Here is a 14,524-nt window from a genome sequence, read left to right as displayed (position 1 = left end):
GGATTTGGCCTCTGATCACTACTTAGACTATGAAAATATTGCTGAATAAGGTGCTGAGGAAATTCAAGTTGTCATTAAGAGGACTGTGGTTGGTGTCATTAAATTATATCCATTATTCAGATAAATGTTCCATGCCCTCTTAATGGTTAGCCTGCTTATTGACTTGAGCATTCAGTTAGAGTTTTAGATTTTTTTTAACGTATGAGAGAGCAGATGATCTTTATAACATTTGTTGGAACTTCATAGGGTCCATAAATATTTATAGATAGGGATAGAGCTTTATTCACACACACACACACACACACACAGCACACACTCCTAGTCTATAAGTATAAGCTTACATTTGCATTCATTATATGGCACAATTTGGTTATTATATGAAATTTGGTAGCAGTTTATGATACAGAGAGAAAAGGAACAATTCAACTTTTTATTTCTTAGACTATCTGAATTTATAATTGATACTCAAAACACGTCTATTCAACTCTTTGTTTATAATTCTTCCACATTTCTGTTTTTATTTCCATATATATTTGCATAGACCATTTAAAAATGTATCTATATCATTAAAAATGTGTCTGTAAAATTTCCCCTATTTTACAACAAATAGTTAATATCATAATAACTTCCCTCTGCAACACAGAATACTCCTGAATTACTTTGTGTACCTATGTATTGTTTCCATTATGCTTCAGTAAGGACTCAGAATGCAAACTCAATAGCAGCCTAAGGAAAGCAACATGTGAAAAACTAATCCACTTCCAAAGACAGGTTAGCATGCATTGCAAAACTCTAGAAAACTGAGTTGTAGTTCATCTTCTTTTTTTTTGTAGTTAATACTTCTTTTGATATAATTAATAAATTTTGTGTAACTACAACCTACCCACTTAACAATTATTTTCGTTGTGCTGGCCCACACAATTTTAAATTATTTCAGCCTTTTTGTGCACACTTTCATGTTTTGCTTTTTCTATAAATGCATCAAAATCATTTCATGTTTGTCCATAGTATTCACAATTCTGATGACTGCTTAATATTTCATTTTGTTGATTTAGCATAATTTACTGTCATTCTCCTTATATGTTCTGTGTTTTGATTATAGGAGCTAAGTGAAAGTTTGACTTTACAAACACTGTCTTCTAGAATGCCAATCCCTAGGTATTTCTGGTTGACTGTCCCACCTGTACCGTTGCTAAGTAGGTTGGTCTGAACATGGTGGAAAAGATGGTCACTGAGCAACAGATCTTCATATACAGTATATAAGATTGCTAGAGGACATCTACAGTGTAATCAACTTTCAATTGAGTTACTTCACATACATTTTCTCATTTAATCTTCTCAATATGTCTATAAGAAGGTATTTAAATTATTTATAAACAGTTGGGATGAAGAAAGATGATGGGAGGGTGGGGAAGAGTTGCCCACTGTAATGGAATGAGGAAAGAATAATGGGAGTGATGCATCTATTAAACCTGTACTGTGGTTGGGGTGTTTGTATCCTCCATAATATTTACATCTTATTCTTTAATTCATATGTTAATGATATTTGGAAATGGGGTCTTTGGGATGTAGTTGTTATTAGATGAGCTCATTAGGGTGGGGCCCTGTGAATGCATTAGTGGCTTTTTAAGAGGAGGAATGGAAATTCCAGTTAGCAAGATTGCACTACTTTGTCCTGTTATGTCCTGCACTGACTCAGGACATTGCAGGGAGTCCTCATCATCAAGAAGGCTCTCAGGGCCGGCACAATGGCCTAGCAGGTAAAGCCACTGTCTGCAGTGCCGGCATCCCATATGGGTGCTGGTTCAAGTCTGGCTGCTCCACTTCTGATCCAGCTCTCTGCTATGGCCTGGGAAATCAGTAGAACATGGCCCAAGTCGTTGGGCCCCTGCAACCACATGGGAGACCCAGAAAAAGCTCCTGGCTTCAGATCGACGCAGCCGATTGATTCAATTGGAGAGTGAACCTGCAGATGGAAGACTTCTCTCTCTGTGTAAATAAATAAACTTTTTTTTTTTTTAAAAAAAAGAAGGCTCTCACCAAGTACAAAGGAAATTAGGACCCTTGACCTTGGATTTTCATGTCTCCTGAAGTGTAAGAAATTTCTGTATAAGTTATTCAATGTGTGGTATTTAGTTATAATGACAGAAAATGGATTAATAAAGCCAATAATAAGTTATCTATGCAGAACGGTATCTTAGTATATATTCCTTTCCTTCTTTCACCCAAATGTGATATTTGGACTAAACCAACTCCTCTGCATAAACTATAAAGCACCACCCTGGGCACAATGTGCTGACTTCAGTTATTTCTTTCATGAAATGTGCCTTCTGCATATCCACACTTGTTTATGCTCAGATTGTCAACAAAGCACCTTGGAAACATGCAACAAATGAGTAAGATGTAGGTTACCTTTGATTAGCATCTTCTCTGAGAACCACTATTGGAATAGTTGTCATGTTCACATTACTTAGAGCTCTCAGTTGTGTGTAATGGTAGCTAACATTTTTCTGCATAGGAGCATATTTTTCCACTCTTAAAACCAACATTCAATGTGTTTATGAATGAGAGAAATGCCTTCTACATTCCCTAATTTTTAATTTAAGATCAAACTCTTCTCCATCTGAGAGGAATGCCATTCTCCATTGTGCATGAACATTAGCTTGCTCTGTTTTCCCAGGTCAAACATCCTGAAAATGTATACAAGATGCTGTAAGCGAATGACACAATAATTTATCAATTTAAAAAATAATTTTTTAAAAATTTTTTGAAAAGCAGGCTTACAGAAGGAGGGGGGGGTCTATGTAGCTACCTACCTACCTACCTACTTACCTACCTACCTACCTACTTACCTACCTACCTATCTATTCCATTCACTGGTTCACTTCTCAAATGGCCACAACAGCCCAGGCTGGGCCAAAGCCAGGAGCTTGTAGCTTGTTCTGGGTCTCCCATGTGGGTGCAGGTACTCAAAGACCCGGGCTATCTCTGCCACTTCTCAGAATGCATTGGTAGGGAGCTAGATCAGAGTGGAGCAGCCAGATCTCAAACTGGCACCCATTTGGGATGCCAACATCACAGATGGAGACTTAACATGCTATGCCACAATGCTGCCCCATATTTGTCCATTTTTATGATTTTATCAGAGTACTTGTTTCTTGTTTCAAAATTCTGGGATCCCAGACTAATTGGCCCAGCCTTGTTGCTATCAGAAGTTTGCAGCAATAACTACCTAGGTGTAACTTTGATGTCCTTGGGATGGTTAGTAAAAACAGGAAAAGAATGCAAATATCTCCTTGATACACTGATTTCACTTCCTCCAGATGTGACATAGCTGAGGCAAGTGGTGGTGTATATACACAGTGGAATATTTTTCTGGTTTAAAAAGTACAAAATCATTACATTTTCAGCAAATAAATGGAACTGAGGAGGTTGTTGTGTTAAGTTAAATAAGACATAAATACAAATATTGCATGTTCTCTCATGTAGAGGTTTTAAAAAGTCAATTTGAACTTGCAGTATTGATTACTATATGCTGGAAAAGGTGGAGGGAGAGAGGATACTGGATGATCAGATAACCAATCTACCAAAACAGAATGAATAAGTCCATGTGTTGCACAGGACAGTGGGATGACTATAGTTCACAGTAATGTCTAATATTCTATAGAAAGAACTGGGAGAAGCTGATAGCTCTAAGCATAAAGAAAAGGAAGTGCTAGTTACCTGACTTGATTAGTTTATGCTGTATACATTTGTTGAACTGTTGCACAGTACTGTATTGTACAAGTATTAGATATTAAAAATTTTAAAAATCTGTTCAAGATGTTGAAATATTCAAAATGCTACTAACAGGGTTATCTGCTAAATTAATCATATCACAGTATTCTCGATTGTAGCAAGCACAAAGAAGCCCAAAAACTCTTTGATGACCATGGCATGAATAATCAGGAGGAGAGAGTGAGGAAACTTTATTTCACAGAAGGCTTTGGTGATAAGTGGTGGTAGGATGTGTTCAAGATTATTCAGCAAGTCAACACATATTCCTCAAGTAGCCGCTCTATTTAAAACCATGTGCAAAGCACAGTGGGAAATTTGATCTATTAAACTGGTTCTTCTTTCAGGTTTATATTCTAGTTACAGTGACAAGATATGAAAAATCAGGAACCACAGGAGATAAATAGTTCAAGGCAATAATAGAAGACGTGTCATGAGATGAAACATTATAATTTAACAAATGAATGGTACAGAAAAGTGTCTGGAAGTTGCAAGAAGATACTGTTGAGAGGCATACGCTGATACAGAGCCTTTTCTCCATTTCTGAAATGCCCATTCCACATATCCCTCCTACCTGTAAAACTCCTGTTTACCTTTTAAGTTACAGTTCAATCATTGCCTATGGTTCAGTGCAATCTTCGTCAGTCCACCCGGAGTTAAGCATTTATCTTTCATGAGACCATAGAATCTTAAGCTCACTGAATATACAGTAGCACTTACTATGCTACCATAATCATTTTAAACTTAGGAACCCTCTACCACACCAGGACCCTCAAGAATAGAGGCAATTTGATATTATTCTATTTTTATGTTGCATGTACCTCCATTAGAGTTGGACACCTATTCAGTGTTCAATGTACTTGTTGAAATGAGTAGTGGAAAGAGCACTAGACTTGAAATCCAAATTAACTATGTGTGGCTTCATATTAGTTTTCCTGAAATATGTGCCATTTTACTGCCTATACTGCATAAAATTATCTCTAAAGTTCCTTAGAGCAATGAAAACTCTGAAATCTTAGACTGGGAGTGGTTAGCCAAGTTTTCCCATAACTGCTGATGCTAAAAACAAATAAAACTCTACTAATAATAGCTAACATTTTACTGCATACATACTAGATGGTAGTTGTATAACATGAATTATCTTCTTGAACCCTCAAAATAACCTTATGTGATAAATGTGTTTATTACATTTGTTTTCCGAGTGAAGAAGCCCGGACTCTAAGAGACTGAGTCATTTGCTTATCTAACTAGAAGGTATTGAAATGGTGACTGTAATTCAAATCCTCTTGAATCTAGAGGCCTATGCTCTTAATAGCCTCACTTGTCATTCCAAACTATGGCTATGCATAAGAATCACCATAGAGTTTTTTTTTTTTTTAAATAATGATGGCCAAGTCTAATCTCTGGAGATAGTGGTTCAATTGATCTGGGGTGAGGGCTGAGCATTTGTAGCTTATAAAAGCTCTCTAGGTGATTCTAGTTGCCACCAGTGTTGAGAACCACTGAATTATGTAATGTAGTCTTGGAGGCTGCAGCTGGTCAAGAGAAAGACGGGCATTCTGAATAAGAATTTGTTTCAAGCATTAATGTCATGCACCAATATCTGAATATGTCTTATTTCTCCGACACAGGAGCCCTTTTTTTGTATCAAAGCTACTTACAGCTGAGTACATAGACGAGATTTTATCCCCAATGCAATTGCATTGTAAATAGTTTCAGCAGAATTTCTTAGTTTCAGAAAGAGATGGCTTCTGCCCTGGCTGATTCTGGGTCTCCTGCCATCACTCTTTTGCCAAAGTTAATGGGACAAACTATCCCCTTGTATAGAGACAGCAGGTTGTCTTTGTCCATGCATTGGACTGCAAGCCTGTCAGTTTCTAAGTGACAGTTTAAATCTGGAATTCATGAATCAAATTATCTGGTTAAGAAGGCTAGAATGAAAATAATTTTAAAAAAATATGGATCAACTCCCCTGACTTCATGGTTCAACACATCATGGGGCTGGCTTTACAGCACTTTGAAAACATTCCTCTCCGGTTAGTGCATTAAAACAAGTGGCTTATTTGGGGTTTTGGCATTTTCTGCTGTTGATGTTTGGGGTAGCTTTCTAAGGATAGTGTCCCTGAGGGAATAGAGAACTGGAAAGACATCAGGAGTGTAAAATAAAATTTTGTGGGGGAGTCGTGGATTTGTACTGGGCACCTGCACTGGGCCCAGGGGACCAAACCAATATAAAGTCACAGTAACTGAGCTTTGGTTGGTTGCAGAAGGCCCTGAAGCCAATTAACTAATTAAGCTGTGACCAACTGGTTGATAAACTGAGCTCTAGCCAATAATTCATTTTGTATTGCTCACCTCCATTTTTCCATAAATACTGTCTACTCATGTTGTTGGCTGGAGTTCTCAAAATCTGCTCTGCTTCTGGGAGCTGCCCCACTCTCAAATCATGTTTTGTTTTGCTTTTCTTTGTTTTGTCTTGTGCTCTTTTGCTCAGATAAACTCTAGTTGACATAATTGGCCTAAGGAAATTTCTTTTTTAACAGTAGTGAACCAGTAGCTGAATAACTCCGGAGTGTTCTAAAAAATTCATGGCAGTAGAATTGTCAGGAAATGGACAATTTGATTAGGAAGATTTCAGGGTTTTCAAATTGTTTGCCTTTGTACACATATCACTTAAACTCAGCTGACAATATACTTCCTACAAATAACAATCTTTTGGCTGGAAATATTGGCCTAAAAATACAAGTATCCAGCTATGAATGACCATTTTGGGGCTTTCTGAAAATGAGCTACCAAGGAGGAAACGAGGCTGTGGGTCTTAGTAAGTTGGTGAGCAGCATTTTGACATTGTGGCCTCCAAATGGCTTAGCTGCAGACAATTACAGTTCTCAAACTGGAAGATCACCTTGGGTCAAACCCAGACCCATAGAATTAAATTCATTCCTCCTCAGTTTTGACTGCTTGCTTACATCCAAATAGTCTGGCAGATGTTGTTTGGATTTGGCAACTCTCTACACCTTGCTAGAATGTATCCTGTAATGTTTCTCCTCAATTTCTTTACACTATGATAACTAGGAACTTAACTGCAAAAAATGGCTGGCTCTGAGGGGAAAAATGGTATGGTTCTATGGAGCAGAACATTTATGCTCTTAACAACTAATTGTCAAACCTGTCCTATGCAGTGAAAGGTGAGCTGGTCTGAATATTGCTAAGATGATGGAAATTATAGGTCATGAGTAAGAGGGAAAGTATCCACAAAGTTTAGGGGCTCTGGAATCAGGCAAATTCAGAGTTTTGAATCCTGGCTCCACTGCTTGCTAATGTGAATATTCCACATTTAGCTCTCTGAGCCATTTTCTCCCTCACCATGGACTCCATAGCTTCCTATCATACCCCCTAGTGCAGTCCTACCTTTCCTGGAGAGTGAGTCAGTGATCTAGACCTCTCTGTTCTAACACCTTACCTGATTTTTTTTTTCTTTTCTTTTTTTTTTTTTTGACAGGCAGAGTGGACAGTGAGAGAGAGATACAGAGAGAAAGGTCTTCCTTTGCCGTTGGTTCACCCTCCAATGGCCGCCGCGGCCAGCATGCTGTGGCCGGCGCACCGCGCTGATCTGATGGCAGGAGCCAGGAGCCAGGTGCTTTTCCTGGTCTCCCATGGGGTGCAGGGCCCAAGCACCTGGGCCATCCTCCACTGCACTCCCTGGCCACAGCAGAGAGCTGGCCTGGAAGAGGGGCAACCAGGACAGAATCCGGCGCCCCAACCGGGACTAGAACCCGGTGTGCCGGCGCCGCTAGGCGGAGGATTAGCCTAGTGAGCCGCGGCGCCGGCCCCACCTTACCTGATTTTGATTCAGTCCTCTTGGATGAACTATTACATGTCAGTTGACTATACTATTACAAATATACAGGGAAATAGCACAGTTCCAAAACCAGGCTCTCGACAAGCAGCCAAAGCAGAGCCCCCTCCTTTGGGGGAAAGAGCAAACCACAGCCTTTGCTCAGCTAAAGGATGTTATGACTAAAGCCCCTGTGCTAGGACTGCCAAGCCCAGAGAGACCCTCCCAGCTGTTTGTCACTGGGAGGCAGGGAGTTGCCTTAGGAGTGTCAACTCAGGAACTGGGACCTGTTAAGCAACCTGTGGGCTACCTTTCTAAAACCTTAGACATGGTTGCACAAGGATGGCCTCACTGCCTAAGGATGATAGCAGCAGCTGCCTTGCTGAGAGAGGAGGTATCTAAAATTACATTGGGGCAAAATATCGCCCTTTATACCTCACATCAAATAAATTCTCTATTAGAGCAAAAGGGCTCTCACTGGCTCACAGATAGCAGGATACCAATGTATCAGGTCCTCCTTCTAGAAAACCCTCAGGTGTGGGGAGCAAACCGGACTGGACTGAGTTACTGGAATTGGGACTTATTCTATGCATCTGCTCTCCCACAATATGGCGCTGGGAGAGAAGTAAACAGCTTCCGCACAGCTGCCTCCAGTTCAGCTAATAAACTGTAGGACTTGCTCCTGATTGGAGGAGAACAGCGTACTCGGCGTGTGGGCAGCCGAGTTGGGATTGGCGGAGGAGGACTATAAAGGAGGAGAGAGACGGCATGCACGGGGAACATCTAAGGGGAACATCTAGCTGAAGGAACACCTGTGCAGCCCCCGAGAAGAGCCGGCCGGCGGTGTGCCGCTCCCCTGCGGAAGTGGGGAATGTGGCCAGGGGGAACTGCCCTTCCACGGAGGTGGAAGGGACAGTAGCCAACCCGGGAAGAACCAGCAGCAAACCCGGGGAGGGCCGAGCAGACGAAAGAACAGCGCAGGGTCCTGTGTCGTTCCTCCACGAAGAGGGGGAGCGACATAATGGTGCCGTGACTCGGATATGAAGCCTAGGCAGGGTCTTGTGTCGTTCCTCCACGAAGAGGGGGAGCGACATAATGGTGCCGTGACTCGGATAGGAAACCTAGCTCGGATAGGAAACCTGACTCGGATAGGAAACCTAGGACGGATAGCAAACTTAGGAGGGAAGAAACGGGAAGAATTGGGAAAATATCGGAGAGAGAGACTAGCAAACAGCCTAGGGAAAAGCCGGACGAAAAAGGGTGCCGGAAGAAGCTATTGAAAGCCTAGGCATAGACTCAGATACGGACTACGGGGGGAAGCTGGGAGAAATCTCTAAGGTCGAAAGCGAAAGTGAAAGCTAGAACAAACAGACTCGGACGCGGACTGTGGGGAGAGGCCAGGAGAAATGAGGGAGGAATATTGTTGGAAGAAAACTTAGGGAAACATACCGGGTAGAGAAAAATGTTAGGGAAATTGAAGCCGTGGGGGGCAGGCCAAGGCGGACACGAAAGCCACTTTGGGGTTCTCAAGTTAGCCCGGGAATAGGGGGCGAAAAGTTGAAACCAGAAGCTGAAACGTAAGCCAGATTGGGATCCGTCTGATTAGCCCGGGGAGCAAAGGACGGGAAGCCAAATCGTGGGGCAGAGACGTATGCTGGGTTGAATTCGCCAGGCTAGCCCGGGGAACTTAGATTGAATGCTAGTGGTGGACACGTAAGCTACGCTGTGTGACTCGCGGAGGCTGCCGTGCGCAGAGAGAGCGTGCGGGGCACAAGTAGATAGGGAACGGGGCTGGCGCGAGGCCGTGGTACAGACGCGAAGGGCGTGGAGACCGCGGAGCGCGCGAAGCCGAGCCGCGCAGAGCCGCGAAGCCGCGGGGAGCCGTGAAGCTGCCGGCAGGGCGAGGCGCCGGAAAGCTGCCGAGAAGCAGCCTCGGGGCGGGCGCAGCCGGGAAGCCGCGGGGATAAGAGAAACAGAAGTTTAGAAATGGAATGAGAGCGGGAAGCCGCGGGGATAAGAGAAACAGAAGTTTAGAAGTAAAAGAGAAATAGGAATGCTGGAAGATAGAAGTAAAATGGGAGAAATGGGAATGCCCGGAGATAGAGAAATAGAGAAATAGAAAGGCCTCCCTACAACACTGCAATGTGAGAGCTTGGATTCGGTCTGCCTGATTAAGTGAGGCGATGAGCACGATGAGCACCTGCGGCGGCTAGCAGCTTATGCGCCGCAGGTCACCGAAGACAGGCACGAATTAACATCAGTAAGGCCTCCCCACAAAAAGGCAATGAGAAGGCTTGGATTCGGTTTGCCTGATAGGGCTTGTAAGCCCCTGCAGGCAGAGCAGAGCATGCGCTGCAGGGCACCGAACACAGGCATGCATCAGCGCCTAAAAACCTCCTCACAACATGGCGAAGAGAGGACCCGGATTCGGTTTGATAGGACTTGTAAGAGCCTGTGGCAACTCTAGCAAGTAGAGCAGAGTGTGTGCCGCGGGACACCGAAGACAGGCGCGTATCAACGCCAAAAATAAAAAGAAAGGGGGATCTGTGGGGAGCAGCCCGGACTGGACTGAGTTACTGGAATTGGGACTTATTCTATGCATCTGCTCTCCCACAATATGGCGCTGGGAGAGAAGTAAACAGCTTCCGCACAGCTGCCTCCAGTTCAGCTAATAAACTGTAGGACTTGCTCCTGATTGGAGGAGAACAGCGTACTCGGCGTGTGGGCAGCCGAGTTGGGATTGGCGGAGGAGGACTATAAAGGAGGAGAGAGACGGCATGCACCAGGAACATCTAAGGGGAACATCTAGCTGAAGGAACACCTGTGCAGCCCCCGAGAAGAGCCGGCCGGCGGTGTGCCGCTCCCCTGCGGAAGTGGGGAATGTGGCCAGGGGGAACTGCCCTTCCACGGAGGTGGAAGGGACAGTAGCCAACCCGGGAAGAACCAGCAGCAAACCCGGGGAGGGCCGAACAGACGAAAGAACAGCGCAGGGTCCTGTGTCGTTCCTCCACGAAGAGGGGGAGCGACATAATGGTGCCGTGACTCAGATATGAAGCCTAGGCAGGGTCTTGTGTCGTTCCTCCACGAAGAGGGGGAGCGACACTCAGGTAAAAATAAGACATTGTTCTACTCTAAACCCAGCTACTTTAATGCCAGTTCCAGAGGAAAGTGGTCCCCTCCACTCCTGTCCTGAGACTATAGACTTGATCTATGCCAGCAGAAGGGACCCAAGAGACAGCCCCCTGACTAACGCAGATGAGGTTTGGTTCATAGACAGAAACAGTTTTGTCAGACAGGACCTGTTTCTCAGGGTATGCAACAGTTATAGCATGGCACGTTATTGAAGCGTGCTCTGCCCCCAGGAACTTTTTCTCAGTTAGCAGAACTGATTGCCTTAACCAGAGCTCTAGATCACACAAGGGATTTGTAAGGCATTTTCACTCTGCATGGAGACCTCAGTCTTCCAGTAAGGTAGAAAGAGCCAAGCAGGCTCTATGAAAAACATCACAAATATAGAAATGTGTGCTTGGTAAGAAAGGTTTAGAAGGACAGAGTGTTGTTGGTAAGAAGGGTTAAAAAGGAAAGAGCTTTTTAAATAAGGAAAGGACATGGTTTGTAAGAATCCTGATGGCTAGTTTACTCTAGACTGGAATGGAAATGATGGAATGTTTCAAGTAAGTTGAAGAAGGTGTACGGAAGTCACAAAAGGTTATGAAAGAAAGAAATATTGGACATGCTAACTGCTGCTCCAGGAGGTATCTGTGCCAAGTTCCAGGAAGAATGTTGTCTCTGGGTCAATCAGACTAGACAGGTACAAATCCAAATTTACTTTTCCTGGACAAGGCCAAACAGCTCCAGGACCAGGCCAAGCAGGGCTGGGATTTCTGGCCTGACATCTGGTTATGGAAATCCTGGCTATTTCCTCTCCTTGGCCCAATAACTTTTGTAATCTTGATGCTTCTCTTTGGACCATGTGTTTTTAATGCCCTTGTTCGTTTTGTCTCTAACAGACTAAAAGCTGTTGAACTCTAAATGGTCATCAGACAAGGCTTCCAGCCCATTCCATTGGACGACCTGAGCAGCCCTCTGGACTGAGCAGCACAGTCTTTCCAAGGCCACTGTTGCACACCATAAGACAGATAGCAAGAGGAAATACCCAAATCCCCCTCGACGCCCATATGCCAGCTTTGAAGAAGTTACAGAAAACAGAACTCCATCCATAATCCCAAAGAAGAATTTTGGATATTGCCTCTTGAGGGGGGAATGTTAGGCAGGAAGTCACTTATGAGCTTATGTGTGTGCGACATAAAGGCCTAAAGAGAAGATATCTATGTCCAGCATATGCTGCATCTCAAGGTCATCCCAATGGTGTTTCAGGGGCAGCCCGATATTCACATCCTGCCCTGCCCTGCCCCCTTCTACCTGATAACCTGCCAGGTGGAGGTCCCCACCCCTTCTGCCTGACAGTCTTCCACAATCTCCCAGGTGCATCCCAGTATCTGCATTTCAAACACCCTGCTCCAGATTCCAATTCTCTAGGGGGTCCTGCCCACCCTTCCTCCTGTCTGATAACATTTGCATCCATAAAGTCCTTTGTTTCAGACCTTCAAGAGAGAAATTTTTCTATTTATATCCAAAAAGCCCTTTGTTCCAAGAGGAGCAGAGGTGGGGAAGCAAGACCCATCTCCTTAAAAACCCCCAGCCTCAACCGGATTGCGCGCTCAGCCCTCTGCCTCTCTGCTGAGCCGCCCGCCTGGTCTGGCCAGGTGTACTCTCTCCACTCAACCATGTAGCCTCGCTCTCCCCCGCCCTCCCAGTCCGAACGACTGAGCACCCTCTCAGGCTCTGTCTGGAGAGGTGCCCATCCATCCTTACGGATGTCCCTTCCCTAATAAACCTTGCTATTTTACCTCCCACTAAAAAAAAAAAAAAAAAACAAAAAAAAAAACAAAAACAAATATACTATTTACAATGTGATGAACTCTATGTGCTTTATTTCTTCAACTTTTTCCTCATTTAAAATTAAAATTATGATATTACCTTCTTAAAATGTTTTTTAAAAGGATTATCTGAGATACTCCATGTGACAGGGTTGGCACTGTGCCTGTTCATGGTAGTCCTCTATGTATAAGTGTTGGCTACTTATATTTCTGTGTGATTGTCAAAGCAGGATAATGGCAAGATTGGCAAATAGAGGCCAACAGATAGAGGTTGAGGTGATGTTTCTTTATGGCAAGGGTTCCAGAAACTAGAAGGGTAGTTACATACAGCAGTAGATAGGGAATTGTGTTTCCAGATGAAAGCATAGTTAATCAGGTTTTCAGTTCCACCTGGGATATGCAGCTGCAAGTGACACCACCTGCATGAAGTAAGGATTTTGTTAGCCGAACGTATTTTTGTCATGTTTACTTTCTTTTGTTCTAATATTCTCTTGGTAACTCACAACTGTTCTGCAGACTCTGGCTACAAATCTACCTACTCATCAGGGGCAAATAAATGACCACAACTTCTTCCTATCCCAAAATTTTTATGAGAATACTAGGTAAGCAGAAGGTTACTTTCCCGGAAATATTATCTACTGGGAGAGGGCTTCAGCACTACATCTGCAGGGCATTGGCAATGCTTTGCAATAGGTTATATCATTCTAATATTATAAGATCTTTGCTTCTAGTTAGAAGATTCAAGATTTGGACAAATGTTTAGTGACTCCAGAGCTCATGGTATTAAGATATAAGTATCTCTTAGATGTTTTCTTTTGAACATTCTCAATATAAAATAATGCAAACGTGTAAAAACTAAAACCAGCACAGCAGTATAGAAGAAGTAAAAATGCCTGTTTCTTCATCCCAAGCCCACACCTCCCATTGCAACCCCACAATTACTGTTAACTTTTTGTTGCATATTCTCCTCAATTTCCCCATGTCTATATAAGTAAATATATTTACAAAAGTTAGATACTACTGTAAATATTATAGTATATGTTTTGCTTCTCATACAACTATGTCTTGTATTAACTATGTTAATACATTGAACTCTAGTCACTATGTAATGTAGATGGACTTTTGATTCTCTTTTTGCTTTTTATAAAAAAATTAAATGTTAATGATACTTACGAATTAAGTTGAACAAGTTCATCTATGCAATATTTTTTCATAATATGCGTTTTTAAAAGATTTATTAATGGAGAGACAGAGTTAGGGAGAGGCAGAGAGGTTTTCCATCCTCTGGTTCACTCCACAAATGACCATAACGGTCAGAGCTGGGCCAAACCAAAGCCAGGATCCAGGAGCTTCTTCCAGTCTGCAAAGTGCATGCAAGAGCCCAAGGACTTGGGCCATCCTCTGCTGCTTTCTCAGGCCATAGCAGAGAGCTGGATTGGAAAAAGAGCTGCCAGGACATGAATCGGCACCCATATGGAATGCTAGCTTCACAGATGGAGTCTTAGCCTATTATGCCACTGCGCCAGCCCCATAATATGACGTTTCAATGAATTTTTTTGAGGATCCCTCATGTGCATGGATTTCAAAGGTTTTTGCTTTTTTTTTTAACCAAAATAAGCATATGTTTTAATTCAATTTTCTGCTAGCTTTTGAAGTACCCTTTTACAGATAATAAGTCAGAGATTCAAGATTGGGACAAATGTTCAGTGACTCCAGAGCTCATGGTATTAACCACTAGAAATTTTCTTTATTTCTACAAGTTAACTATCTTTACCCTAGTTTTCTAACATTGCCAGTAGTTATGAGTTAACTTCTCTCAAAGGTCCCTTCCAAATCTGAGATGTTATTTATTCCAACCTCTGGTTCTACAAATAAAATCATTAGATGGTTTTTCACTAGAAAAAAAATCATTCCAGAAACCTTATTATATAAAACACCATTAATTTATTCACATTGGTAGTGATAGAATCTT

General features: G+C 42.8%; 1 protein-coding gene across 3 annotated transcripts in view; it reads left to right on the top strand.

Moving 5' to 3' along the window:
• IL1RAPL2 (interleukin 1 receptor accessory protein like 2) overlaps positions 1-14,524 on the top strand; it is a 1,320,043-nt gene that overhangs the window by 257,969 nt on the left and 1,047,550 nt on the right. The window contains exon 5 of one of the 3 annotated variants that reach the window (XR_016228120.1): positions 11,623-12,134. The exons of the other annotated variants lie outside the window; for them this stretch is intronic. The gene's annotated coding sequence lies outside the window, so the exon portion shown is untranslated. Of the gene's footprint in view, positions 1-11,622; positions 12,135-14,524 lie in introns of those variants that run through there. 3 annotated transcript variants of the gene reach the window in all.

The sequence above is a fragment of the Oryctolagus cuniculus genome, chromosome X (assembly GCF_051225735.1).
Source record: "Oryctolagus cuniculus isolate XC-2025 breed Fujian yellow rabbit chromosome X, ASM5122573v1, whole genome shotgun sequence".
NCBI classification, from domain to species: Eukaryota; Metazoa; Chordata; class Mammalia; order Lagomorpha; family Leporidae; genus Oryctolagus; species Oryctolagus cuniculus.
This window is presented reverse-complemented; position numbering and strand designations above follow the sequence as displayed.